Source organism: Procambarus clarkii, chromosome 42 (genome assembly GCF_040958095.1).
Source record: "Procambarus clarkii isolate CNS0578487 chromosome 42, FALCON_Pclarkii_2.0, whole genome shotgun sequence".
Lineage (NCBI taxonomy): Eukaryota > Metazoa > Arthropoda > Malacostraca > Decapoda > Cambaridae > Procambarus > Procambarus clarkii.
The window spans coordinates 5,387,414-5,414,369 of NC_091191.1; the positions used below are offsets into that span (position 1 = coordinate 5,387,414).

Here is a 26,956-nt window from a genome sequence, read left to right on the forward strand (position 1 = left end):
CTACTTGGAACTTTTTGTTCCCCAGTAGCTGAATCTTAAAACAACAACAATGACAAGACACACACTGGCGCGCTCGCTGAGAATGGAAGCAGATAGTACTCTGCAAAATTGTTCATCTATCCAGTTAATCACTATACCAGTCGATCACTGTACCAGTCGATCACTGTACCAGTCGATCACTGTACCAATCGAACACTGTACCAGTCGAACACTGTACCAGTCGAACACTGTACCAATCGAACACTGTACCAGTCGAACACTATACCAGTCGAACACTGTACCAGTCGATCACTGTACCAGTCGATCACTGTACCAATCTAATTGAGTGTTACCCCCCTAATCAAACATGGCCCCGATTCTACAGAGTCTTATTCAAGGACTACCCGGAATAAGTACTTCCTCAGTCGCACACTGCCCTAGTCAATTACCAACTCAATTTAACATTATCCTAATTATGCACAGATTGTGCACAACCTTATGTTGAGCAGTCTCCAAATTGTGCAATGACAAGACTGATCATCGTCTAGAATGAGCACTGATGCAACTGAAGATTGCTCCAATTAATCTGTTCAAGTTATCCCCCATCAAAAAGCAATCCGATTGAATGATTCCACAACCTATTCACTTCCTCATTTGATGTACAACACCTTCGAGCCACGATAAAGAAGGAAAAATGCCGCTACGAAAAGATGCACTGAAGAAGGAGTGAAAAGACGAAGCAATGTGAGTAGTGATAAAAGTATTTGTGTGTACGTCTGATACCATACTACTTGTGAAGGAGGAAATGTATATGTTTACCTCTCAGAATGTTTGGTAATATGTTTATTGTTTGTGATGTGTGTCTATGTATATATTAACACGTTGTACTGAACGGGGTGAGAATAGCTTGAGCTACCTCATCCCTTTGTGTGTATTTTACCTCAATAAACTTATTTCAATTTCAATTTCAATTTCAATGTGAGAAGTGTATACATCCTGTCAGCACTAAGCCTCTCTAAAACCATCGACACCAATCTTGCCACGCAACTGGGATAAGTTCTGACTCTCTTCGCCTATGAAGTTGTGCACCTTCGCCTACACCTTCGTCTTCCTCTCCAAGACGCCTCTTCAGCTATACCAACTGTCCTCTCACTCAGTGGGTATCTTTGTTATATTTAGTCTTAATCATTAGCGCATACAATCCTAACCACCGTTACTTATAAAACTGTATCGAGTATCATTTATGTAAATATGGTAAGACAAGTGAAGGAGTCACTGCTCTCAAAAGACGCGGTTTAAAATGTGCTCGTATAGGGGGTCGTATAGGGGGTCGTATAGGGGGTCGTATAGGGGTCGTATAGCAGGTCGTATAGGGGGTCGTATAGCGGGTCGTATAGGGGGTCGTATAGCGGGTCGTATAGCGGGTCGTATAGGGGGTCGTGTAGGGGGTCGTATAGGGGGTCGTATAGGGGGTCGTATAGGGGGTCGTATAGGGGGTCGTATAGCGGGTCGTATAGCGGGTCGTCAAGATGTACTGGACGCAGCGAGCACACCTAGACGAGTACACACACACAAAAGGAGAGAGGGGGAGACGTTATAAAATGAAAAGAAACGTATAAAATACTTAGGTGGATTGACAGAGTGGAAATAGATGAAATATTCACATTGAATACCAATAGAAGCTTGAGACTCAGATAAGTCATTGAGATGTCAGAACGTTTTCTTTCAGAGTAAGAGTAGTGGGAAAATGGAATGAGTTAAAGGAGCAGGTTGTGGGAGCAAACACTACTCATAATTTTAAAAATAGATATGATTGGGAAATAGGACAGGAGTCGTTGCTATAAACAACCGGCGGCTAGAAAGGCGGGGTCAAAGAGCTAATGCTCAATCCTGCAGACATAAATAGATGAACACACACACACACACACACCTATCTAAGCAATATGAAACGGCGAGTAACGGTGAGGGGGGAGGCATCAGAGTGGCTAGATGTCACCAGCGGGGTTCCACAGGACTCTGTACTCGGACCCATCCTGTTTCTAGTATATGTAAACGACCTTCCAGAGGGTATAGACTCGTTCCTCTCAATGTTTGCTGATGACGCAAAAATTATAAGAAGAATCAAAAAGGATGAAGATAGACAGAGACTACAGGACGACCTGGACAAACTGGAGGAATGGTCTAGAAAATGGCTGCTAAAGTTCAACTCAGGAAAGTGTAAAGTTATGAAATTAGGCGAAGGGAGCAGAAGGTTGAAAACAAGGTACCATCTGGGAGGTGAAATCCTACAAGAGTCAAATAGAGAGAAAGATCTGGGGGTCGATATCACACCAAACCTGTCCCCAGAGACCCACATCAAAAGGATATCAGCGGCGTATGCTAGACTGGCCAATATAAGAACTGCCTTTAGAAACTTGTGTAAAGAATCGTTCAGGACCCTGTATACCACTTATGTAAGACCAATCCTGGAGTAAGCAGCTCCAGCCTGGAGTCCATACCTGGTTAAACACAAGACGAAGTTAGAGAAGATTCAGAGGTATGCCACCAGACTGGTCCCGGAACCGAGAGGAATGAGTTACGAGGAAAGGCTAAGGGAGCTGAACCTCACAACCCTGGAAAACAGAAGAATAAGGGAAGACATGATAACCACCTACAAAATTCTCAGGGGAATTGACAGGGTGGACAAAGACAAACTCTTCAGGACGGGTGGAACACGAACAAGGGGACACAGGTGGAAACTTAGTACCCAGATGAGCCACAGAGACGTTAGAAAGATTTTTTTCAATGTCAGGGTAGTTAACAAATGGAATGCATTAAGTAGTGTTGTGGTGGAGGCTGACTCCATACACAGTTTCAAATGTAGATATGATAGAGCCCAGTAGGCTCAGGAATCTGTACATCAGTTTATTGACAGTTGAGAGGCGTCAAAGAGCCAGAGCTCAACCCCCGCAAACACAACTAGGTGAGTACAAGTAGGTAGGTGAGTACAATCGTGGCAGACTCCCACGGTGCAGTAGACGGCGGAGGTCACAAGGAGACCAACGCCCAAGGAAAACACTTTTTTGTAACCAGAGAGCGAGGTGATTTCCTAGAAGAAGAAAAGCAAGAAACAAATGAAGAAAGGAATTATAATACAGCATGTATTATTCAAATTCTTAGTGACAATGGTAGGTGGTAAGTGGTAGTACTCACAGTGACGGGTGACAGTGGTAGTGTGGACAATCAGGGGTGACTGTCACTATTAGTGGTGACAGTGAGGGGGGGTGACGAGGGTGACAATGATGGGTTAACAGTTACATATACACTTTACAGTCGCCTCTCATACACAGCACACACAAAGGCGAGCTAATCCATCCATCTTGACGACGGATTAGTAACACGTCCCACCTAGACCCCCCCCCCCCCACAATACACCAACAATCACCCCAACACTGAGTGCCAAGCGCATTCCCCCTCCCCCAACACCTTCCCCAACACAGGAAAGGTTCCTCCCAATACAACATTACGGCCACACACAAATAGATCATGACTATTATCAATAACTATAATTTAAAATAAACCCCCCCACACCACACACATGGGACGAAAGAGACGACTGCTCTGTCCCTTCTGGACAATTATAAAAGTGTGACGACTCAATAAATTGTCCAGGGCGGACAGAAACATCGTCACTTCAGCTTGGAGATTGTTGTGGATCATTTCTTGAACTAATTCTTCTATGAAAGACTATTGACATATACATTAAACTATATAATACTGCCGCCCACGGGATGGGAATGGGGTCCACTACCGCCCACGAGATGGGTATGGGGTCCACCACCGCCCACGGGATGGTTATGGGGACAACCACCGCCCACGGGATGGTTATGGGGACAACCACCGCCCACGGGATGGGTATGGGGACAACCACCGCCCACGGGATGGGTATGGGGTCCACTACCGTCCACGAGATGGGTATGGGGGTCCACTACCGCCCACGGGATGGGTATGGGGGTCCACTACCGCCCACGGGATGGGTATGGGGTCCACCACCCCCCACGGGATGGTTATGGGGACAACCACCGCCCACGGGATGGGTATGGGGACAACCACCGCCCACGGGATGGGAATGGGGTCCACTACCGCCCACGAGATGGGTATGGGGTCCACCACCGCCCACGGGATGGTTATGGGGACAACCACCGCCCACGGGATGGGTATGGGGACAACCACCGCCCACGGGATGGGTATGGGGGTCCACTACCGCCCACGGGATGGGTATGGGGACAACCACCGCCCACGGGATGGGTATGGGGTCCACTACCGCCCACGAGATGGGTATGGGGGTCCACTACCGCCCACGGGATGGGTATGGGAGTCCACTACCGCCCACGGGATGGGTATAGGGTCCACATTACTATTACTAATAGTAATAATAATATAATTAGTAGTAGTAGTAATAGGAGTAAAATAAGATGCATGAAGAAGGCTAGAAGGATGAAGAAGACAACCTTTACATTCACTCTCCCTCTCCCCCAAACTTCATTAAAGACTCCCGTCAAATGATCAAGGAAAACGTACTAGCAAGGAACACGTTTATCTGACCTTGAAATCACTACATGTTTTTGTTCGTTGACAGGCCGTTGCTACTGCTTTGGCCGCTCCGATGTTTAGTACTAAAGCGTAAAAACGCAATTAGCGGTGGGAATCTTAGAAACTGGTAATGACTTTCTTTCCTAAGGCCAGAGTTTACTCCCTTGGGGAAGACTTTCTTCCCGAAGATCACTAAATGTTTGTTGTTGTGTTAGTAGAAAAAGAGTTCCATGTAGCACGGGCAATAGTGAGCCCGTAATTGAGTTTAGTTATTCGCGATAACCTTGTTACTGGGATATTTGGGTCAAAGTTTTAAATGGAGGTGGGGTTTCCTCCTTTTGCCCCGTTTCTTTTTTCGCTTCTGATTTAGCGCACTGGTTTTAGTCTTGTTTTAATAACTTATCTTTTGTGGCGGATGTAGATGTGGAATGTTATTTTTCTTAGGAAACGTACACTATCCACAAAACAACTCTACGGTAAACACACGCCAACTTTTAACTGATTAATATTCTTGGCATATCTAAGACGCCGTAAAAATACACAAATCTCATAAAAGTGACAAGTAACAGTATTAATGACCACTAGTTTACATGGAGACGAATCATGCCACACACACGACCACCAGGAACACACACACACACGACCACCTGGAACACACACACACACACGACCCCCTGGAACACACACACACACGACCCCCTGGAACACACACACACACGACCACCTGGAACACACACACACACGACCACCTGGAACACACACACACGACCACCTGGAACACACACACACACACGACCCCCTGGAACACACACACACACGACCACCTGGAACACACACACACACAACCACCTGGAACACACACACACACACGACCACTTGGAACACACACACACGACCCCCAGGAAGACACACACACGACCCCCAGGAAGACACACACACGACCACCAGGAACACACACACACGACCCCCAGGAAGACACACACACGACCACCCAAGCAAATGTAATGTAATGAAGATAGGTGTAGGGAGCAGGAGACCAGATACAAGGTATCATTTGGGAGATGAAATACTTGAAGAGTCAGAGAGAGAAAGACCTTGGGGTTGACATCACCCCAGACATGTCCCCCTAAAGCTCATATCAAGAGGATAACATCAGCGGCATATGCCAGGTTGGCTAACATAAGAACGGCATATAGAAACTTGTGTAAGGAATCTTTCAGAACTTTGTTTACAACATATGTCAGACCAATCCTTGAGTATGCGGCTCCAGCATGGAGTCCATATCTAGTCAAGCATAAGACTAAATTGGAAAAAGGTTCAAAGGTTTGCCACCAGACTAGTACCCGAACTGAGGGGTATGGACTACGAGGAGAGACTACGGGAATTAAACCTCACGTCACTGGGAGACAGAAGAGTTAGAGAGGACATGATCACATACAAGATTCTCAGAGGAATTGATAGGGTAGATAAAGACAGATTATTTAACACAAGGGGTACACGCACTAGGGGACACAGGTGGCAATTGAGTGCCTAAATGACCCATAGAGACGTTAGAAAGAATTTTTTCAGTGTCAGAGTAGTAGACAAATGGAATGCATTAGGCAGTGATGTGGTGGAGGCTGACTCCATACACAGCTTCAAGTGCAGATATGATAAGAGCCCAGTAGGCTCAGCAACCTGTACATTAGTTGATTGACAGTTGAGAGGCGGGACCAAAGAACCAGAGCTCAACCTCCGTAAGCACAACTAGTTAAGTACACACACACACACACACACACACACACACACACACACACACACACACACACACACACACACACACACACACACACACACACACACGCACGCACACGCACGCACACACACACACACCACGAAGAAGCAGCAAGAAGCAGACTCATTCCTCTCAATGTTTGCTGATGATGCAAAAATTATGAGAAGAATTAAGACGGATGAAGATAGACAGAGACTACAGGATGACCTGGATAAACTGGAGGAGTGGTCTAGAAAATGGCTGACAATTGGGGAGGAATGAGGGGAATTGACAAAGTGGAAATAGATCAAATGTTCACACGTAATAATAACAGAACGAGGGGACATGGGTGGAAACTGGAAACTCAGATGAGTCACAGAGATGTTAGGAAGTTTTCTTTTAGCGTGAGAGTAGTAGAAAAATGGAATGCACTTGGGGAACAGGTTGTGGAAGCAAATACTATTCATACTTTTAAAACTAGGTATGATAGGGAAATGGGACAGGAGTCATTGCTGTAAACAACCGATAGCTAGAAAGGCGGGATCCAAGAGTCAATGCTCGATCCTGCAAGCACATATAGGTGAGTACATATAGGTGAGTACACACACAGAGGAGAGCCTCACGGCTGAGTGGACAGCGCTTTGGGGTCGTAGTCGGGATCGATCCCCGACAGAGGCAGAAAGTAACGGACTGAGTTTCACCCTGGTGCTCCTATTCACCTAACAGTAAATAGGTACCTGGAATTTAGACAGTTGCTACGAGCTGCTTTCTGCGGATGTGTGTGTGTGTGTGTTAGAGAAAAAATGTAGTAGACATAGGAAAAATAGATTGGTTAGAAAGGCGGGGTCCAAGAGCTAATAGCTCGATTCTGCAGACACAAATAGTAAATACAAATAGTAAATACACACACACGCGCAAAAAAAAGAAAACCTGTTTACGTTTAGTTAAAACAGCCAAGAATATAGGCGAAACATGTAACGATAAATGAGATTGGTTAATTACCTGGTTCAACTAGTCGCTAATGACCTACTCAATCACCGGTTGCCTAATTAGCGGAAACTACTAATGCCGGTAAATATATACCTGGAGTAGTGGTCCGCCCTCCGGTGCTACCCACCACGCGAAATTATCATTCTCGAACTTCGAGTTTTTCTTCAAATTTTATTATTTTTCTATTACGAACTCGGGTTTTAGGCGTGTAATAGTTGTGTGGCGTGAGGCTTTCCAGTTAGCCTTGGCTTGTTGTGGGGTGTGGTGCATGCTGCCTCACCCCAGGGGGGTGGCTGTGGGTGGTGGCTTCCTCACCCCAGGGGGTGGCTGTCTCACCCCAGGGGGTGGCTGTGGGTGGTGGCTTCCTCACCCCAGGGGGTGGCTGTGGGGTGGCTTCCTCACCCCAGGGGGGTGGTTGTGGGTTGGTGGCTTCCTCACCCCAGGGGGTGGCTGTCTCACCCCAGGGGGTGGCTGTCTCACCCCAGGGGGTGACTGTGGGGTGGTGGCTTCCTCACCCCAGGGGGTGGCTGTGGGGTGGTGGCTTCCTCACCCCAGGGGGTGGCTGTGGGGTGGTGGCTTCCTCACCCCAGGGGGTGGCTGTGGGGTGGTGGCTTCCTCACTCCAGGGGGTGGCTGTGGGGTGGTGGCTTCCTCACCCCAGGGGGTGGCTGTGGGGTGGTGGCTTCCTCACCCCAGGGGGTGACTGGGGTGGTGGCTTCCTCACCCCAGGGGGTGACTGTGGGGTGGTGGCTTCCTCACCCCATGGGGGTGGGGCTGTGGGTGGTGGCTTCCTCACCCCAGGGGGTGGGGCTGTGAGGTGGTGGCTTCCTCACCCCAGGGGGTGACTGTGGGGTGGTGGCTTCCTCACCCCAGGGGGTGACTCAGGTTAGGGGTGGGGAGGGAGGTGGACCATGCATCACCGCCACTGAGAAAACAATCAACCGATGATCGACTTTGCAAAGTCATTGAACAATTTCACTATTTTTCTCCCCTTCCATTAAACGAACGTTTAAACACACTACTTAAACAATTAAAATCTTCGCTTAATTTACTACAGGACTGTAAACAATTACCAAGCACAACTGCTCCTCTCCATTTGCTTTTGTCTACAATACAAATTTATGATAATGTAGTAGTTGAAGTATTGTCTTGCACAATTATACTCGAATATACTTTGTAATCTCCAGAGAAAATTATATAAGCGGTAATATTTAGGGGAATATTATTTTTTAGGGGGGCGCCATTTTTCTCGTTGTGTTGTGGACGAGAGAACGAGATGAGATTACATAGGAGGTTCTTTATGGCTCTTGACGAGTCCCTTCCAGCTGTACTCTACAGCAGTGAGTACAGTGAAGACGTAAGAGAAGGAGGTGAAGAAGGAGGAGGACGAGGAATACAAGGAGGAAAAGGAGTACAAGGAGGAGGAGGAGGAGTACAAGGAGGAGGAGGAGGAGGAGGAGGAGTACAAGGAGGAGGAGGAGGAGGAGTACAAGGAAGAGGAGGAGTACAAGGAGGAGGAGGAGGACGAGGAGTACAAGGAGGAGGAGGAGGACGAGGAGTACAAGGAGGAGGAGGAGGAGGAGTACAAGGAGGAGGAGTACAAGGAGGAGGAGGAGGAGTACAAGGAGGAGGGAGAGGAGTACAAGGAGGAGGAAGAGGAGTACAAGGAGGAGGAAGAGGAGTACAAGGAGGAGGAAGAGGAGTTCAAGGAGGAGGAAGAGGAGTACAAGGAGGAGGAAGAGGAGTACAAGGAGGAGGAAGAGGAGTACAAGGAGGAGGAAGAGGAGTACAAGGAGGAGGAAGAGGAGTACAAGGAGGAGGAAGAGGAGTACATGGAGGAGGAAAAGGAGTACAAGAAGAAAGATTACAAGGAGGAGGAAGAGGGATACAAGGAGGAGGTGGAAGAGTAGCAACAGTACAGTAAAAGAAGGAAGAAGACTAATAGAACGAGAAAAAGTGTTCATAAACACATCAACATAAATTGTAACGGAAAAAAAAACATTAGAAAATATAATTGAAATTTGCGAAATATATTTACAAAAATTATTGTGACATACAACTGCTTGAGCTGTCAAAATATTCAGCTTTTCTGACCAACATTTACTTGACCCGATAATCACCAGCTTAACCTAACAAACGTTGACCAGTCAAACACCTGAAAGACGTGACATACATCTAACCCGGGAAACACCTGGATGACCCCGAGAAACACCTGGATGATCCCGAGAAACACCTGGATGACCCCGAGAAACACCTGGATGATCCCGAGAAACACCTGGATGACCCCGAGAAACACCTGGATGATCCCGAGAAACACCTGGATGATCCCGAGAAACACCTGGATGATCCCGAGAAACCCGAATGACCCGAGAAACACCTGGATGACCCGAGAAACACCTGGATGATCCCGAGAAACACCTGGATGATCCCGAGAAACACCTGGATGATCCCGAGAAACACCTGGATGATCCCGAGAAACACCTGGATGATCCCGAGAAACACCTGGATGATCCCGAGAAACCCGAATGACCCGAGAAACACCTGGATGACCCGAGAAACACCTGGATGATCCCGAGAAACACCCGAATGACCCCGAGAAACACCCGAATGACCCCGAGAAACACCCGAATGACCCCGAGAAACACCCGAATGACCCCGAGAAACACCCGAATGACCCCGAGAAACACCTGGATGACCCCCGAGAAACACCTGGATGACCCCCGAGAAACACCTGAATGACCCCCGAGAAACACCTGGATGACCCCCGAGAAACACCTGAATGACCCCGAGAAACACCTGAATGACCCCGAGAAACACCTGAATGACCCCGAGAAACACCTGAATGACCCCGAGAAACACCTGGATGACCCGAGAAACACCCTGAATGACCCGAGAAACACCTGGATGACCCCGAGAAACACCTGGATGACCCCGAGAAACACCTGGATGACGAGACAAACGCTTGTTTCACATGACAAATGTAATTACCATGCAATGACTGATGACCTGAACGGCAGTTCATCAAGAGAATCTGGATAGTTTAGCTGGACAAATACACTAAACACATCTTAAGTCATGATCAAGTTAAGGCGCCATAATCTCCCGATAAAAAACATCTTCGGAGATTTCAATGCGTCCGTCGGTAGTGAGACGTGTGCCCTGTCTAGTTAGACTTTCTTTATAATCTGCCTTGCTCTGTCTAGTCAGACTTGCTGTCTAGTGAGGCGTGCTCTGGTGGGCAGGCCACATTGCCTAACAAGCCGAATTTTCCTGAAATATTATATTTTCAAACATATCTTTTCTTATGGAGTGATTAAGCATACCATTACAATATATATATATGATTTGAATTTGCTTTTTAAATTGGAGTTAAAACATATAAATTATATCAACTCTAACCTAAGTCAGTAATTCATGTTCTTAATCTAATAATATTAATTGGAATAAACCAATTTGGAAAGACATATTTGTAAATAACGAAAATCACTGTTAAGCAAATAGGGGTCTTGCATACTACGTCAAGTACTGCGGTTTTGGCTCTAAGTACGACATATATATATATATATATATATATATATATATATATATATATATATATATATATATATATATATATATATATATATATATATATATATAATGACATCAAAGTACATATACATTGAGGTCATTAATGGTAGGCATCGGTGTATGGCTTGGCATTGTCTTAATATTAATGGTTTAATTACCTTGTCAACAGTGAATAATTTCTCTAAAACAAATGGACGCTCCATTGTCCCCCTAGAAAAATTGATGAACCTTCCCCGTCAACCATATTTGGGTTAATGGCTTATCCCAATACTGACGTTAAAAAGTTTCAGCGAACTAATATTCCATAAATTTATGTCTTTAAGTCTTCACGCAACTGACCATGGGGCAAAGGTGCCTTCAGGTTTGTAACAATTTGTCTGAAAATACAACGTGCAATATAGGAATGACCAATGCAGCCTGCAATTCGTATACAAACAGCAGAACCTTTGAGAAATACGAGCAGCCATGAACTGCTGGAATCATGGGGCCAGATTCACGAAGCAGTTACGCAAGCACTTACGAACGTGTACATCTTTCATCAATCTTTGACGGTTTTTGTTACATTTATTTCACAGTTTACAAGCGTGCAAACTTCCTAATCAATTGTTGTTATTGTTATAAACAGCCTCTTGGTGCTTCGGAGCTCACTAACTGTTTAATAATTGTAAACAAAGCCGCCAAAGATCAAGGAAAGATGTACAGGTTCGTAAGTGCTTGCGTAACTGCTTCGTGAATCGGGCCCCTGGAGTTTTTAGGATAATCTCGCTAGGAAAGAAAACTGAAAAGGCAAGAGGGGTGACTGAAGAGATTGTGAAAGGGAGTTTGTGGAGAGGAAGTTGTAGGTGGGTGTGGCAGATGGTGGGGGGGGGGATGGGGGTATTTTGCCACAAGTAGGAAGTGGTAGAGTGAGTAACTAGTAGTAGATGGGAAGAGACAGGGTGGGTGGAAGAGAATAGGCTACAGATGGAGTAACTGTTTATACCCAAATAGAGAAAGCCATCACTATCTTTCTCGAGCAAATGCGGCAGATTCATTCATCACTGTAGTAAACACAGCTGATTCATGCATTCTTATAGTAAAGACAATCGATTCATTCAACACTAGTATATATGTAAGGTGTGTGTGTATATATTGTGACGATAATCTCCTTCAAGAGATTGAGCCTGCTCTTCCCTTCATAATTACGTCTTCACAACTATATAAAAGACTATGGAAGAAATGTCCAACAACGACAACAAACACCAGCAAGGCTTGCCAGGGTGAGCAGAAACGTATGCAACCAGCCACCTGTTCGAACTCCAACCACCAAACTACCCGTTGATCGCTACGACTCCGCTGATTGGTCGCCGGTCTGGCTGCACCTGCCTCGCCCCCCCCCAATACTACCTGATGTCTGGGGTCGCCCCAACATCAGTCTTCAGAATGTTCCGTGCTTTCGTAGCCAGCACTCCTCCCAGCTAGACTCTAGAGTGTACTGAGAGAGGTGGTGGCTTTAAGCCAATATTCCAGCACCTCCCACTTAACTTTTGTGTTGCACTTCTTATTATTTTGCCTTAACGTAACTTTCATTGTGTCATTTAAGTATTCTTATTATTTTGATTCATTGATTTTATTATACATATTTGTTTGTCCATATTTTCATGTTTTGATTTATTTAACGTAATTAAAATTTCATTGTTAAAGTTTTACTTGTGTTTTGTGTGTCTTCTCCTTACCTTACCACAGACGAAGTTCCAGTTTTTCTATTTTTTTTTATAACTATGTGACGAGGCCATACCCCTAGCCTTAAACAGCCGAACACCAACGCGTTACCGTCACAAGTTATATGGGGGCCTGTCCGGGAGCCTCACTCAGGTACTGGTGCCAAGTGGTAATTTATGGTAAGCGTATTTAACTTTGTTAACGTAGCTTTACTATTTTTCATTCAATTTCATTTTTTATAAGGTGCGGTGTATTGTGCATTACGAGAGTAACATATAGTGAAGGTGAGACAACTTTGGATTACGTGGTGACTGTAGGCCGCAGTCATACTCTTAATTGGTCATCTCTCCCTCCTTGTTATTACTCGTATTTACCATCTATGTCCCTTGAATATTTCTCATTCTGACAGATCATCATATTGGTACCTTGGTACTGTGGTCTGCCCCGGGTCAAGAGTACCCAATCTTCTGCAATCTGACTGTAGGAGGACAAAGAGGGCCATAGTTCCTCTAGCTCGAACTTTAGTTGCTGAATTGGGACCTCAGCAGCAGTTCTCGTCACCAGTTGACACCTCGCACCCCTACACGTCAGTCAGAGATGATGATACATACAACGGTAGGGAATTAGCTTATTTTTTCAGAGCACAAAAGTTCGCTAATTCTGTAAGTATCATATTAAATTCAGTAGGAAAAACTTGCTTTATGTCCTATAGAGACTTGGCAAGGTATGCCTACATCCTTGGACTACCAATTTTACTTTTGAAGCATTTAACTGTTTCATTTGTTTTCGAAACTCTGTTTCATTTGTTAGTAGGATTTTCTTGCCCTTATTCTCTTACATGAGTACCGGGTACAAGATTTCCTGCGCCCTTGATTTAATGTAATCATTTAATATCTTTCACTTAACGTTAATTGTTAAAGATCACACAGGATAGGTACCAGTTGCCACGTTGTCCTGTTTCTGACATTTCATTATTGAACATTCGTGTACCTTTATTTGCTAATTTCACCATGTTTCGTCTCCAAACTTTCCGTGCAAATCCAGCAGGTGAAATAGGGACTTTAAGTCGTGCCAAGAGGACTGAATTACAAACTCTTGCACATGAGTATCAACTAGAAGTTCCCTACCAAGCCAACAAAAATGACCTACACAACCTGTTGCTGGATTACTATTTAGAGCAAGGTAAGATAGACTCTGAAACTCATGAAACTTACTATATTGCAGATAAACCTGACTTGGCAACGCTGAAACTCAAACTAGAACTGGCAAAGATTGAAGAACGAACAGCTGCCATACGGAGGGAAGAACAAGAACGCGAGGCTGCTTTGAGGAGAGACGAACAAGAACGTGAAGCTGCCTTGAAGAGAGAAGAACACGAACGTGGACTCGCCCTCCAGGAACGTGAGGTTGCACTACTCCAGGAGCGGGAACGAGTACAGCTTGAAGCACTCCAGGAGCGGGAACGCGTACAGCTTGAAACCAAACAACGCGAGTTGGAAATACAACGCGAACATGACAAGCAACAAGCGACTCTGGCTCTAGAGTGTCGTCAACGTGAAATCGCCTTGGAAACTTCCCACTTCACTCAACGCCAGCAAGCTACTGCCAATCTTCCCGTCAGTTTTAATATATCACATGCAAGTAAGTTAATGCCATCCTTTGTAGAAGCAGAAGTTGATGTGTTTTTCACCACCTTTGAAACCCTTGCTAATCAACTCAGTTGGCCTGTCGACCAATGGGCCACACTTCTCAGAGTCCATCTTACAGGTAGAGCTGCAGTCACACTCAGTACTTTGGCGTCTGAGAATGACTACTACACTCTGAAACAAGCAGTGTTAGACGCCTACCTACTTTCCACCGAAAGTTATAGAAGGAAATTCCGTGACCACCTGAAGGCAAGTACCACTACCTTCCTCGAGTTTGCTAACACGAAACGGAGGTATTTCATGAAATGGCTGGAAGCAGCACATGTCTCTACTTTTACAGAACTCGTCAACCTGATGCTTGTTGAAGAATTCTTGAGACGTGTGCCGCCTCCTGTCCGCCTCTACTTAGCAGATAAAGAAGAAACCGACTACCTGAAGTGTGCTAAGTCGGCTGACACTTACAGCCTCATCCACCGGCTGACACCTGAACCATCCTCCAGTAAGAAGTCGTGGTACAGTTACGAGAAGGTGAGCCCCGATCAAGCTGGTTCACAACTGTACTGCAAGTATTGTAGACTCTATGGACATACCATAGACAAGTGTGGTAAGTCTCAATACAAGGGAACCACTGACCAACAACGACCCAAACCAACTCCTCCTAAGTCCGGTAAGCCTGTGATGAATGTTGGTGTTGATGTTAATGATCTTTCTCTTTTCAGTAACCACCTGTATACTGGAACTGTCTCTGCCAACGGTTCAAATCCGGAGGGACGTTTCAAATTGAAGATCTTGAGGGACACAGCGGCTCTACAATCGATCATCTTGAAGTCGGCTGTGCCCAACATAGTCTACACCGGGGAAACAGTCTTCATCACTGACCTCACTGCTACCACTCCATACCCTCTCGCCAGAGTCCACCTGGATTGTCCCTACGTGAACGGGGAAGTCCAAGTCGCCGTCAGGGAAAAGCCTTTTCCCATGCCTGGAGTGCAACTTCTCCTAGGCAACGACTTGGCAGAAGACCTGCAACCAACCAACCTGATCGTCATGGACAAACCCCAGGTGTGTAACTCTGTGCCAAGTAACCCTATTCTTGAGTATGTTCCAGCAGAGGTTCAAGAGAGTGATGATGTTTCTCCTCCGGTTCTCGTGACCACCCGTGCACAAGCCGCACGTCCACAGCCAGCTGACTCTACTGCTACCGCTGTCCCTCAAGATCCTCAGAAACTACCCCCGCATCTGACCAAGTTGGAGTTCCGTAAGTTGCAGAGGGAAGATCTTACTTTAACACCATTGTTTTTCCAGGCTGAGACTCAACCCGACAGTATTCCTGGGTTCTTCCTAGAGAACGACTTACTCTACCGCAGATATAGACCCAGTAAACTGAAGGAGGAGGACGATTGGGCCAACACCGAACAACTTGTGATTCCCACCAGCCTGCGGCCCACTATTCTACACCTGGCCCACGGAGCATTCTCCCACTACGGCTTCAACAAGACTTACCATGGGATTCGTCAAGACTACTACTGGCCAGGTATGGTAAACAACGTCAAACAGTACGTAAAACAGTGTCATACATGTCAGATGGCAGGCAAACCGAACGTCTCCATTCCCAGAGCACCACTGATTCCCATACAGGTGCCTGCGGAACCTTTCCACAGACTCATAATAGACTGTGTTGGTCCTTTACCTCGGACCAGTTCAGGTAACGCCTACATCCTAACCATCCTGTGTCCTACCACCAGATTTCCCATAGCAGTTCCAGTGAAGAACATCACGGCTGCTACGGTTATCAAACATCTACTGAAGATCTTCACTCAATACGGATTTCCCAGGGAGATTCAAAGTGACTGTGGCACCAACTTCACCAGTGATCTCTTCAAAAGGACACTGGAGGAGTTCAACATCAAACAGGTATTGTCCAGCCCCTATCATCCTGCTTCACAGGGTTCTCTTGAACGTAGTCATCAGACCATCAAAGCACTCTTGAAAAAGTTTTGTAGTGAAACCTCAAAGGATTGGGATAAGCAGATTGACCTAATAATGTGTATTTTCAGAAGTCTCCCCAATGAGTCCCTAGGAGTATCTCCTTATGAGATGCTCTACGGCCGTAAGTGCCGTACTCCCCTTAAGGCTTTCAAAGACTCTCTCAGAGATGCCACCTTCAGTGAGCATCAGAATGTGCCCCAGTTTCTTCAAAACCTTCAGCACATTCTAGAGAGAGTCCACCGCTTTGCCCATGATAATCTATTGAAAGCCCAGGTGAGAATGAAGACTCATTACGACCAGACCAGCAAAGTAAGAAAATTCAAGCCGGGAGACTTCGTCCTTGCTTATTTCCCTATCCCAGGTTCACCTTTACAAAACAGATTTTCAGGACCCTACTGCGTCAAAGAGTGCAGGAATAATAATAATTATGTGATAGAGACTCCAGATAGGCGGCGGAAGACCCAGCTGTGCCACGTCAACCTCCTGAAGCAATATAATGGTACTCCTCCCACTGTCTTGATTAATTGTTCTACCTTCACAGAACCCTACATCCACAGTGAGACCATCCCGGCTTCTTCTCCCGAAAGCACTGACAAGGAGTCGGCGCTTTCTAATTCCAAAATCCTTCATGATCTTCCCAAATGCTTTCAGGATAATAATCGTGCTCCTATGCCCTCTTCTAATTCCACTCTCACCTCGTCAGATAAGCCCTTCATCCTCCATGTCGACGCCAATGGTACCGACGTGGGTGGTGTCGTGATGCAGCAACGAGGCGAGAAGAATACACCTGTCAGCGACTACTGCTACAAGGATCTACGGAACAATTGGCAAGGAGCTACTCTTCCTCATCCTGAAGCTTCAGCACTTCACTCCACACCTGAAAAGTGCTCGGTCCACCATCAATACGGACCACACCACCCTACACCTCCTGCAGCACGCCCACTTCTCATCTCAACGTCTTCTACTATGGGCTTGCTACCTGCAGAAATTCAACCTGGAGACACGCTATACCAAGAGTCTGACAACATCTTAGCCCATGATCTCTCCAGAGTTTATGAAGTAGAAGCAACTCCATCCATTACTCCACCACATAACGACGTACTTCTTCCAGAACCGCAGGCTTCGGGGGAGAGTTGTGACGATAATCTCCTTCAAGAGATTGAGCCTGCTCTTCCCTTCATAATTACGTCTTCACAACTATATAAAAGACTATGGAAGAAATGTCCAACAACGACAACAAACACCAGCAAGGCTTGCCAGGGTGAGCAGAAACGTATGCAACCAGCCACCTGTTCGAACTCCAACCACCAAACTACCCGTTGATCGCTACGACTCCGCTGATTGGTCGCCGGTCTGGCTGCACCTGCCTCGCCCCCCCCCAATACTACCTGATGTCTGGGGTCGCCCCAACATCAGTCTTCAGAATGTTCCGTGCTTTCGTAGCCAGCACTCCTCCCAGCTAGACTCTAGAGTGTACTGAGAGAGGTGGTGGCTTTAAGCCAATATTCCAGCACCTCCCACTTAACTTTTGTGTTGCACTTCTTATTATTTTGCCTTAACGTAACTTTCATTGTGTCATTTAAGTATTCTTATTATTTTGATTCATTGATTTTATTATACATATTTGTTTGTCCATATTTTCATGTTTTGATTTATTTAACGTAATTAAAATTTCATTGTTAAAGTTTTACTTGTGTTTTGTGTGTCTTCTCCTTACCTTACCACAGACGAAGTTCCAGTTTTTCTATTTTTTTTTATAACTATGTGACGAGGCCATACCCCTAGCCTTAAACAGCCGAACACCAACGCGTTACCGTCACAATATATATATATATATATATATATATATATATATATATATATATATATATACACACACACCTTACATATATACATTAGAGATGGTGACAACATAATATTGCTCTTAAATTCTTGCATAACGTTTCGGGCGTTTCGATCCACCATAGTAGGAATAGACCATATATAGTTATTAATAGGGATAAGCTATGGCTGGAAATGTATATTTAAACCTAATCCTACTGCTCATTACTATCGATGCCAGGGACCTTTCTATCCTTTACATCCATTTCTGTCATTTCTATCCTCTATCCATTAGTAATTAATTGTATTTGATTATTATTTCAAAATATTACGTTGGGACAACAAGGATAGAATATAGAATAACTGAATGTTGTATTAGGCCTATAGGCTGCTTATTATAAATATATATTGACGGTCGCCTTTTGTTAATGAAGCTTTAAAAGGTTTAAGTCACGCCGTCCAGTCCAACCACTTGAACTGGACGGTAGAGCGACAGTCTCGCTTCATGCAGGTCGGCGTTCAATCCCCGACCGTCCAAGTGGTTGGGCATCATTCCTTTCCTCCCGTCCCATCCCCATCCCCCCCCCCCAGGGGTAAACAGGTGCAGCTCTGAGAACAGAAGAGCATCAGCACAATTTGCATATGTCAGGTCTCGAAGCTTTGAGGGAGGAAGGGCACACTGTGAGGGCACACACACCTAGTGAGGGTGAAGCCCTCATTAGGTAACACGCTTCTTTCTCCTCACAGCGCCTTCTGTGAGTTCTCTTTCCTCATTCTTTCTTTTGTGATATATACAAGAGTTGTTACATTCTTGTACAGCCACTAGTACGCGTAGCGTTTCGGGCAAGTCCTTAATCCTTTGGTCCCTGGAATACGATCCCCTGCCGCGAAGAATCGTTTTTTCATCCAAGTACACATTTTACTGCTGCGTTAAACAGAGGCTACAGTTAAGGAATTGCGCCCAGTATATCCTCCCCGGCCAGGATACGAACCCATGACATAGCGCTCGCGGAACGCCAGGCGAGTGTCTTACCACTACACCACGGAGACTTCTCAACAGTTACTCACGAGACACGCTATATACAACGGTCAGTTGACCTCTCAACAGTTAAACCAGTCACGCTGTGAGTCACCATTAACTGGAATCATCCCAATTCACGTTTAAATCTCACCATCTTTGCTTGGTTATAGCTTCTCACTATAATTTGTCATACCCGAAGCGCTTTGCGTATTAGTGGCTTTATATAATATACATTGTGACCCTATGTATACTTCACTGTATCATGTATCCAATTTATTTTGTATTTATTATTATTAATAACATCACAGTTCTAGAGTATATTTTCCCTGGATCTATGCTTGAATGGAAGTAGGACTTCAACTGTTGTTGTTGTTGTCGAACAGTTAAGAAGTTGATGGTTTATCAACGTGTTAGATAATCAGCTCTTGGTCATCCCGATACTAACACTGTGGGGGTCGTAGTGGTAGATGTGGGGGTCGTAGTAGTAGATGTGGGGGTCGTAGTGGTTGATGTGGGGTAGGTGTGGGGCGTGTACTGGAAGATATTGGGTAATGGTGATACATGTAGAGGTAATGGGGTAGATATGGAGTGGTGGGTGTAGATGTAGCGGGGGGGGGGAGGGGGTTATGGTGGTAGATGTGGCATCTTAATGGTAGATGTGGCATCTTAGAGGTAGACGGGGTGGGAAGTTGCTTTGCGCAGAAATCAGGATTGTTTGCTGAAATTGAAGGAGGGGGGGGGGAGATTCCTTACCAATCATAACATTCGAGTAATATTTGCTTATGAAGTTATAGATTATGGAATGGAATAGTTGGGATAGATGGTGAGTGGGTAATGGTGGTGGTGAATGGTGGGGATGGTGGTGTTGGGTACTGGTGGTGATAAATGATGGGTGATTGTGGTTGTATAGGGGAGCCGGTCGGCCGAGCGGACAGCACGCTGGATTTGTGATCCTGTGGTCCTGGGTTCGATCCCAGGCGCCGGCGAGAAACAATGGGCAGAGTTTCTTTCACCCTATGCCCCTGTTACCTAGCAGTAAAATAGGTACCTGGGTGTTAGTCAGCTGTCACGGGCTGCTTCCTGGGGGTGGAGGCCTGGTCGAGGACCGGGCCGCGGGGACACTAAAGCCCCGAAATCATCTCAAGATAACCTCAAGATAACTTGTATATAATTGTTTGGGGGGGGGGAGGTGGAGGTCTGTGGGGTGGGGGGGGAGGAGGTGAGAGCAGAAGCGATGGTGTGAAGAGGAAGGGTTGGTCGAGAGGGGGAGGGGGGTTGGAGGGGGTGATGGGGGTCGAGGCAGGTGGTGTGGGTCGAGGCAGGTGGTGGGGGAGTGGTCGCGGAGGCAGATGGTGGGGGAGTGGTCGCGGAGGCAGGTGGTGGGGGTTGAGGCAGGTGGTGGGGGGGTTCCAGGCAGGTGGCGGTGGGTACAGCTGTCAAACCCCGAAGGAGCAAAACAAAAAAAAAACTCAAGAAAGAGGACTTCGCCCAGGCGGAGGTGTGGGGGTTTTAACAGGGGTTTGGGGGGTTTGGGGGGTTTGGGAGGGGTTGTAGGATATTAGCAGCCTGCCTGCCTGCCGACCTATGCTAATCACGGCCTCTCCATGATCACCACTACTCACTTATGAATATTACTACTATTGTTACTAGTACCGTTATTACTACTACTACTACTGTCGGTGACAATCCCACTCCTTGTCTTAACTGTGTAATCAACAGGTAACATCTTGGTCTCCTCAGTTCTCCCCCACTAACATACTCGAGTCACGTCAAACACACACACACACTAAACTCTCACATCCCAGCAAGTTATGACCCTCTGCCGTACATTCATGGTAGTGAAGCACAAGAAGAAGATGAACAGCAACAAATAGACGTTGCAAAGGAAAGAATGAAAGGACGAACAACAAGGAAAATCCACTAAAGAAAGCCCCCCCCCCCACCTTCACCTCCACACTGGTCAACCTTCCACAGTAAATAACGAGCTGTGTGAGAGTAATAATGCTCGTTGGTTATCTGCAAGTCAAGCGACCACTGTATCGAGACTGTAAAATAACAGAAAACGAGTTTTTTTTGGTATAACTAGCACATCTTTCGACCCGAGGAAGATAGTCATTCTTACTCTGCAAGTCCTCAATGCATCCTGTTATAGGATTCTAAGTTCAGTTTTGTCTCTCTCTCTCTCTCTCTCTCTCTCTCTCTCTCTCTCTCTCTCTCTCTCTCTCTCTCTCTCTCTCTACCTCTCTGTCTCTCTCTGTCTCTCTCTCTCTCTCTCTCTCTCTCTCTCAAAGCGGAATGACAGGCAGAGCAGAGGATAGCCCCTGACTATTATTTTCATATAAAAATACCGACACCTCAGGACTCAGGAAAGATCTGAGCAAATACTGGATTCGGAAACAGGGTTTTTACATTCCAGAAGAAATTACCAGGCATCATAATGGATGTGGGGCTGATGCCTGGTTTCAAGCGGACATTAGACATATGAATGACTTTGGTGGATACAAATTTGAGCCTCGTAGGAGCCAAAAAGTCTGCAATTTGGTATATTGGTGTTCTTAGGTTTAAAACCCGTTTAGAGAAGGTTAATTTATTATTTATTACAGAAGGAAGAAGATTAATAAATATACTTTGTTATAAGTCGTCTAAAGTACAAAGATTATCTTGTCGAGAGAGAGAGAGAGAGAGAGAGAGAGAGAGAGAGAGAGAGAGAAAGAAAGAGGACTTGAATGTTAAATTATACAAAACTCTTTAACAATGACCTCTAAAATATTTTGAAAAAGATTTAAATTCAAAGAACTATAAATGACTTTTCCCCAATATATCGAGAGGTAAAACAGAGGCTAACAAACACTTTAGTTTTCAAACTCACACCTTCCAGTGTTTGTGTGGTCTTGCTTGCCTTCCCTCAAGACCTTGTATTAACACATTCAATGATCTGTTGCTACTTTTAATAATTTCTGACCATTTGTCTCGCAGGAATAACATCACGCGGGTAAAAACGGCTCAGACCCTTATCAGACTTGCAAGAAAATTGCAGTATCTTGGTGATTATCTGAGGAAATTGTGCTTAATGATAGCGTCTCCAGGCCATGAATGAGAGAGAGAGAGAGAGAGAGAGAGAGAGAGAGAGAGAGAGAGAAAGAGGGAAAGAAAAAAAGGGAGACAGATAGAGAGAGCTAAAAAGAGAGAGAGGGAGAGAGATAGAGAGCAGGGATGCAGAGAGAGAGAGCGCGCGCAAGGAGCGGACAGCTATACTCCTCCTTTCTCCTCGGCTGCTTTGTCTGCACCTCAGGTTTGACTTAACTACAGAGCACATATCCTACTTCAACCTATCCTCAGCTCTAAGCTCCCTCTCCGTCCTCACAGCTATGCTCATCGAAGCTATGACTCTATACGGGCTTTAGCCATGAACCGAGAAGGGCGTCATTCACTCCCAACCTAAATCCAACACTCCCTAAATTAACGCAACCAAAATACGTTACCAAACCTTGTTTAGGCTTATCCATAAGGCAGCCAAATATACAAAGGCTAATATATATATTTTAACACTTATAAAACTATATCATCAGTTTCACTGATAAGCCTTTTTTTCGACTAACTACACACAACCAGAATATAAATGATTTTTTTTTGTGGGAAAATACAGCTTTCCTTACACCGTTCACAAAATTACGTTTGCGAGTGAACCCGTGCGAACGCAAGAGCGCTCTCACATTCCATTAAATGCCCTGAAGCATACGCCCAAGAGTGCGTTCACTCTCGCATACGCACACACACTTCAGCATACACGCAAAACTAAGAAACATGAGTTACGAGGATATGCTACGGGAACCGCACCTCACGTTGCTGGAAGACAGAAGAGTTCGGGAAGACATGATCACCACATACAAAATTCTCAGGGGAATTGACAGGGTAGACAAGGATGAACTATTTAACACTGGTGGTACACGCACAAGGGGATACAGGTGTAAGCTGAGTACCCAAAATGACCACATAGACATTAGAAAGAACTTTCAGTGTCAGTAGTTAGTTAATGGAATGCACTACGAAGTGATGTGGTGGAGGCTGACTCCATACACATTTTCAAATGTAGATAAGATAAGAGTTCGAGAAGCTCAGGCATTTGTACACCAGTAGATTGAGGGTTGAGAGGCGGGACCAAAGAGCCAAAGCTCAACCTCGCAAGTAGAACTAGGTGAGTACGCGCGAGTACGCTCACTCTCGCACACACGCTCCAGCAATCACGCGCGAGTACGCTCACTCTCGCATACACACACACTGCAGCATACACTCACTAGCGCACTCACAATCACGGGCGTCGACATAGTTACATGACGTCTGAGGCAGTATTAAGCACTTGGACAAACAAAATCGTATCAACAACATACCTACATGAAGTTATGCGCTCTGGAAAGCGTCTGTTAGTCCAAGCTTCCAAGTGGAGTGAACACCTCGCTGCGTTCCTTATGAAAAGTGTACGAGTGTCGAACCACCGTAGACCCGCGACGCACTACAGCACCGTGTGTGAGGGGTATAGCATCCGGGACCAGCACTGGAGAAGAGTGGATGCCGTGGAAGACTAACTGCCTCCCGTGTGCAAGAAGCAGGTGATGGCCCAGGCGAGGTATTCAACAACAGCCACCACCTGCCGCTACCACCACCTGCCTTACCTGCCTCCACCTGCCCTACCTGTCTCCACTACCAGCTGCCTCAACCAAGCCACCTCTCACGTGATTTGCTCGACAGAAAGCTCAATCTAGCCCCCTCTCGCTGCCGGGTCAAGGGTCAGATTTAAGGCGTATGCCTTCTTTGACGTCCACTTGAAGTAAAGCACCGAAGCCCGATACATCAGTGGGCAAGCGAACATCGGTGATGCTGCAGTGGTGATGGTGAGAGATAAGAGTTATCGAGATGAAGAGATAATTAAGGGAGGAAGGAAGGTAGGAAGGGAGGAGGAGGAGGAGGCACTAACCGTAGAGATGTGTGGCCTGTGCTACGCCACACCGGCCCGGCCCGCGTCCCAAGTTATACTGTCGGCCACGGGCATCTACACGCTGGGAAGTCACCAGCTGCTGCCCTCGGGCTCTCTTCTGCCATGCCCCGACACTCTCCTGTCCTGTCCTGCCCCCCCCCCCGGGCCCTCTCCTGCCCTGTCCTGGGCACTCTCTGCCCTGGTCCCTCTCTTGCCCTGCCCCGGGCCCTCTCCTGACCTGTCCTGGGCCCCCTCTGCCCTGGTCTTTCTCTTGCCCTGTCCCGGGCCCTCTCCTGACCTGTCCTGGGCACTCTCTGCCCTGGTCCCTCTCTTGCCCTGCCCCGGGCCCTCTCCTGCCCTGTCCTGGGCACTCTCTGTCCTGGTCTTTCTCTTGCCCTGTCCCCGGGCCCTCTCCTGCCTGCCTTTACCCCTCTTATCCTGTCCTCCCTCATCCTTCACCTATTCCTTCTTGACCTCCCTCTGGTCAATCCATCCTGCGGCATCCTCTACCGTCTCCTATACTTATCATCATCATACGCTCTCTAACCTATTTTACCTCGACCTGTCCTGTTCTCTTGTTCTCTCTGACTTTGCCTTGCCTAGCTCTATTCTACCCTCCATCGTTAACAAACCCCTTTTCTGTCCTATTCTATCCACCATCAAATATGGGTTATTATTATTAGTTTAGCGTAGAATTAAGCAAGTAATTATAAAAAGAAGGCACCAAGCCGGGAAGGTTATGTAGCACCATCAAATGTGCGGGATAATCAGAGGGCGCTAAATATCACCAAGGATGCCAATACGAGAACAAAAGCCCATAAGGCGAACGATATTGAAGGTATCCGATTCACCAAGAATTCTATCGAGGGACAAGTGACCGCGAGAGACGGTCGGGAAGCAAGACATGTTCGTCCTGGAAGTCCGGACATGCAACAAGGATATGCACGACCGTAAGAGGGGCAATGCAGTTTGGACAATAATGAGCAGGGCGGTGCTCAATTTAGTGCCCGTGAGTTAAACCGTGTATGGCCAATATGCAACCTTGCCCGAGCCGTTTCCCACCGCCGGTTACGGTGGTAGGAGGAAGGCCACAGACACACACTACTCTTAAGAGCAGTTTGTTACCAGTAACAGAAGATCAATAACCCTGCCAACAGGCAAGGATTGAGGAATGAATAACCGGGTAGATGTCGGAATAGGGGGACACCTTTACGGAAGATGGGACAAGTGTAAATAGCCTCCTCAGCGGCAGCGTCCGCACGCTCATTTAAGGACACGCCAAAATATTAGAACAACTACGGGCTCACCATAGCCCGTGCTACTTGGAACTTTTTGTTCCAGGTAGCGAATCTTAAACAACAAATAACAGCCAAAATAGTCCAGAATTAAATGGACGTACATTCAATCCTCGTGAGATAAGCTCTTAGGGACCCGGTGGTACAGATGGGTTCGCTCTCTACTCACAATCGGAAATTCCGGATTAGAATCCGAGGCGGGACAGAAATGGTTGGGCGCGTTTCCTATCACCTAATGCCTCTGTCCACCTAGCAGTAAATAGGTACCCAGGAGTTGGTCAACTTGTAGGGTTGCATCCTGGGAAGAGTCATTAGTACGACCTTGGGGGAGGGACCTCGAAATAGGCCTAACATGTATATATGTATATTTTGGCTGCCTGTCCCTCGACACAATGAATTATTTTAGTTCCGTTTCTGTTTAATGATTGTTAGTGTTTCACCTCTAATAGGCTGCTTGGGGTTGTTCCGACTTGCTGCTTTCATATGTTAAAGAAAATCTGGCGTTCCTGTCACACGGAGATGTCCGGGGGGTCTTCCCATGTGTTTCTACATCTCTCCTCCGTTATGCCACCCATGTCTAGCTAAGCTCTCTCGTCCACCTCATCTTTCCTAACGTTAGCCACGTTGCTATTCCCTAGTGACCAATTAGGCAGGACATTACTCGTATCAACCATCCCCCGAGTTAATCTCCAGCGCCGCTTCCGTAGGTCAATTATGTTATCCAAGTATTTTTTGCACTGTGTAGAGGAAATATTGATTCTTGTTTCAAGCTAATGTTTCCTCGCTTTCCTCTGTTGTGTCTCCCTCCTTGCTTTTCTTTCTCTGTCTGCGTGCTTTTCGTGCTCTATTGTACTGTCAGTGGGTTTATTTTGGTTCTCTGAGTGTTGCTATTCACTGACTTGCTACACCAGGAGAGCCTGTTGTATTGTCTGTCTCTGGTTATATGGGTCTTGATCTGCTTGATCAGTGTACATGCAGATACTATTTATTGATTCTAATCCATCGCTATATGCACGAGAAAAGAATTATTAGGAGTAAATATTAATATTATTGTCAAAAACTAATTGTGTGTTGCCATCCCCCGAGTACGGGTCATGTACTACAAGCGTTTAACCTTTTCAGTGTACTAGATTGATTCATGAAGATTAAGCCACCCAAGAGGTGGCACGGGCATGAATAGCTCGTAAGTGGTGGCCCTTTGGAGCCATTACCAGTATCAAGAGCTGATACTGGAGATCTGTGGAGGTGCGACTGCACCCTAAGGAGAGGTCGTGACCTCTTTTTCAGTGTACTTTATAAAACAAAAACAAAGCTGGACTTACGACGTAAACACGCATGGTACCATGCGATGTATATCGCATTTTGAGTCCAACAGTTGTACCATAGCCTCTTGAGGTCTCTCTTAATTAATCGTTCTTTGTAGCGCCGAAAATGTGCTCAGTATTCAAAGCAAAAAAGCGTGCGTGTTAGAGACAAGGTTTTGCTGGCCGGGCTTGCAGTGCTGGGTCAAGCACCACTCAAGGGAAAGATATGATTCCAAGAACAAAAACTTGTTTGGCAACACTTGGTCGCATGCCCGCCTCACCCTCGGCACAGTTGCCATCTTTGCCACCACTGGTTTATTAGCCAATACACTCCACACATTCTC

General features: G+C 46.2%; 1 protein-coding gene across 2 annotated transcripts in view; it reads right to left on the reverse strand.

The window, feature by feature from the left end:
* LOC123770327 (protein hairy) overlaps nt 1-26,956 on the reverse strand; it is a 91,752-nt gene that overhangs the window by 11,292 nt on the left and 53,504 nt on the right. The window contains exon 1 of one of the 2 annotated variants that reach the window (XM_045762110.2): nt 24,014-24,059. The exons of the other annotated variant lie outside the window; for it this stretch is intronic. The gene's annotated coding sequence lies outside the window, so the exon portion shown is untranslated. Of the gene's footprint in view, nt 1-24,013; nt 24,060-26,956 lie in introns of those variants that run through there. 2 annotated transcript variants of the gene reach the window in all.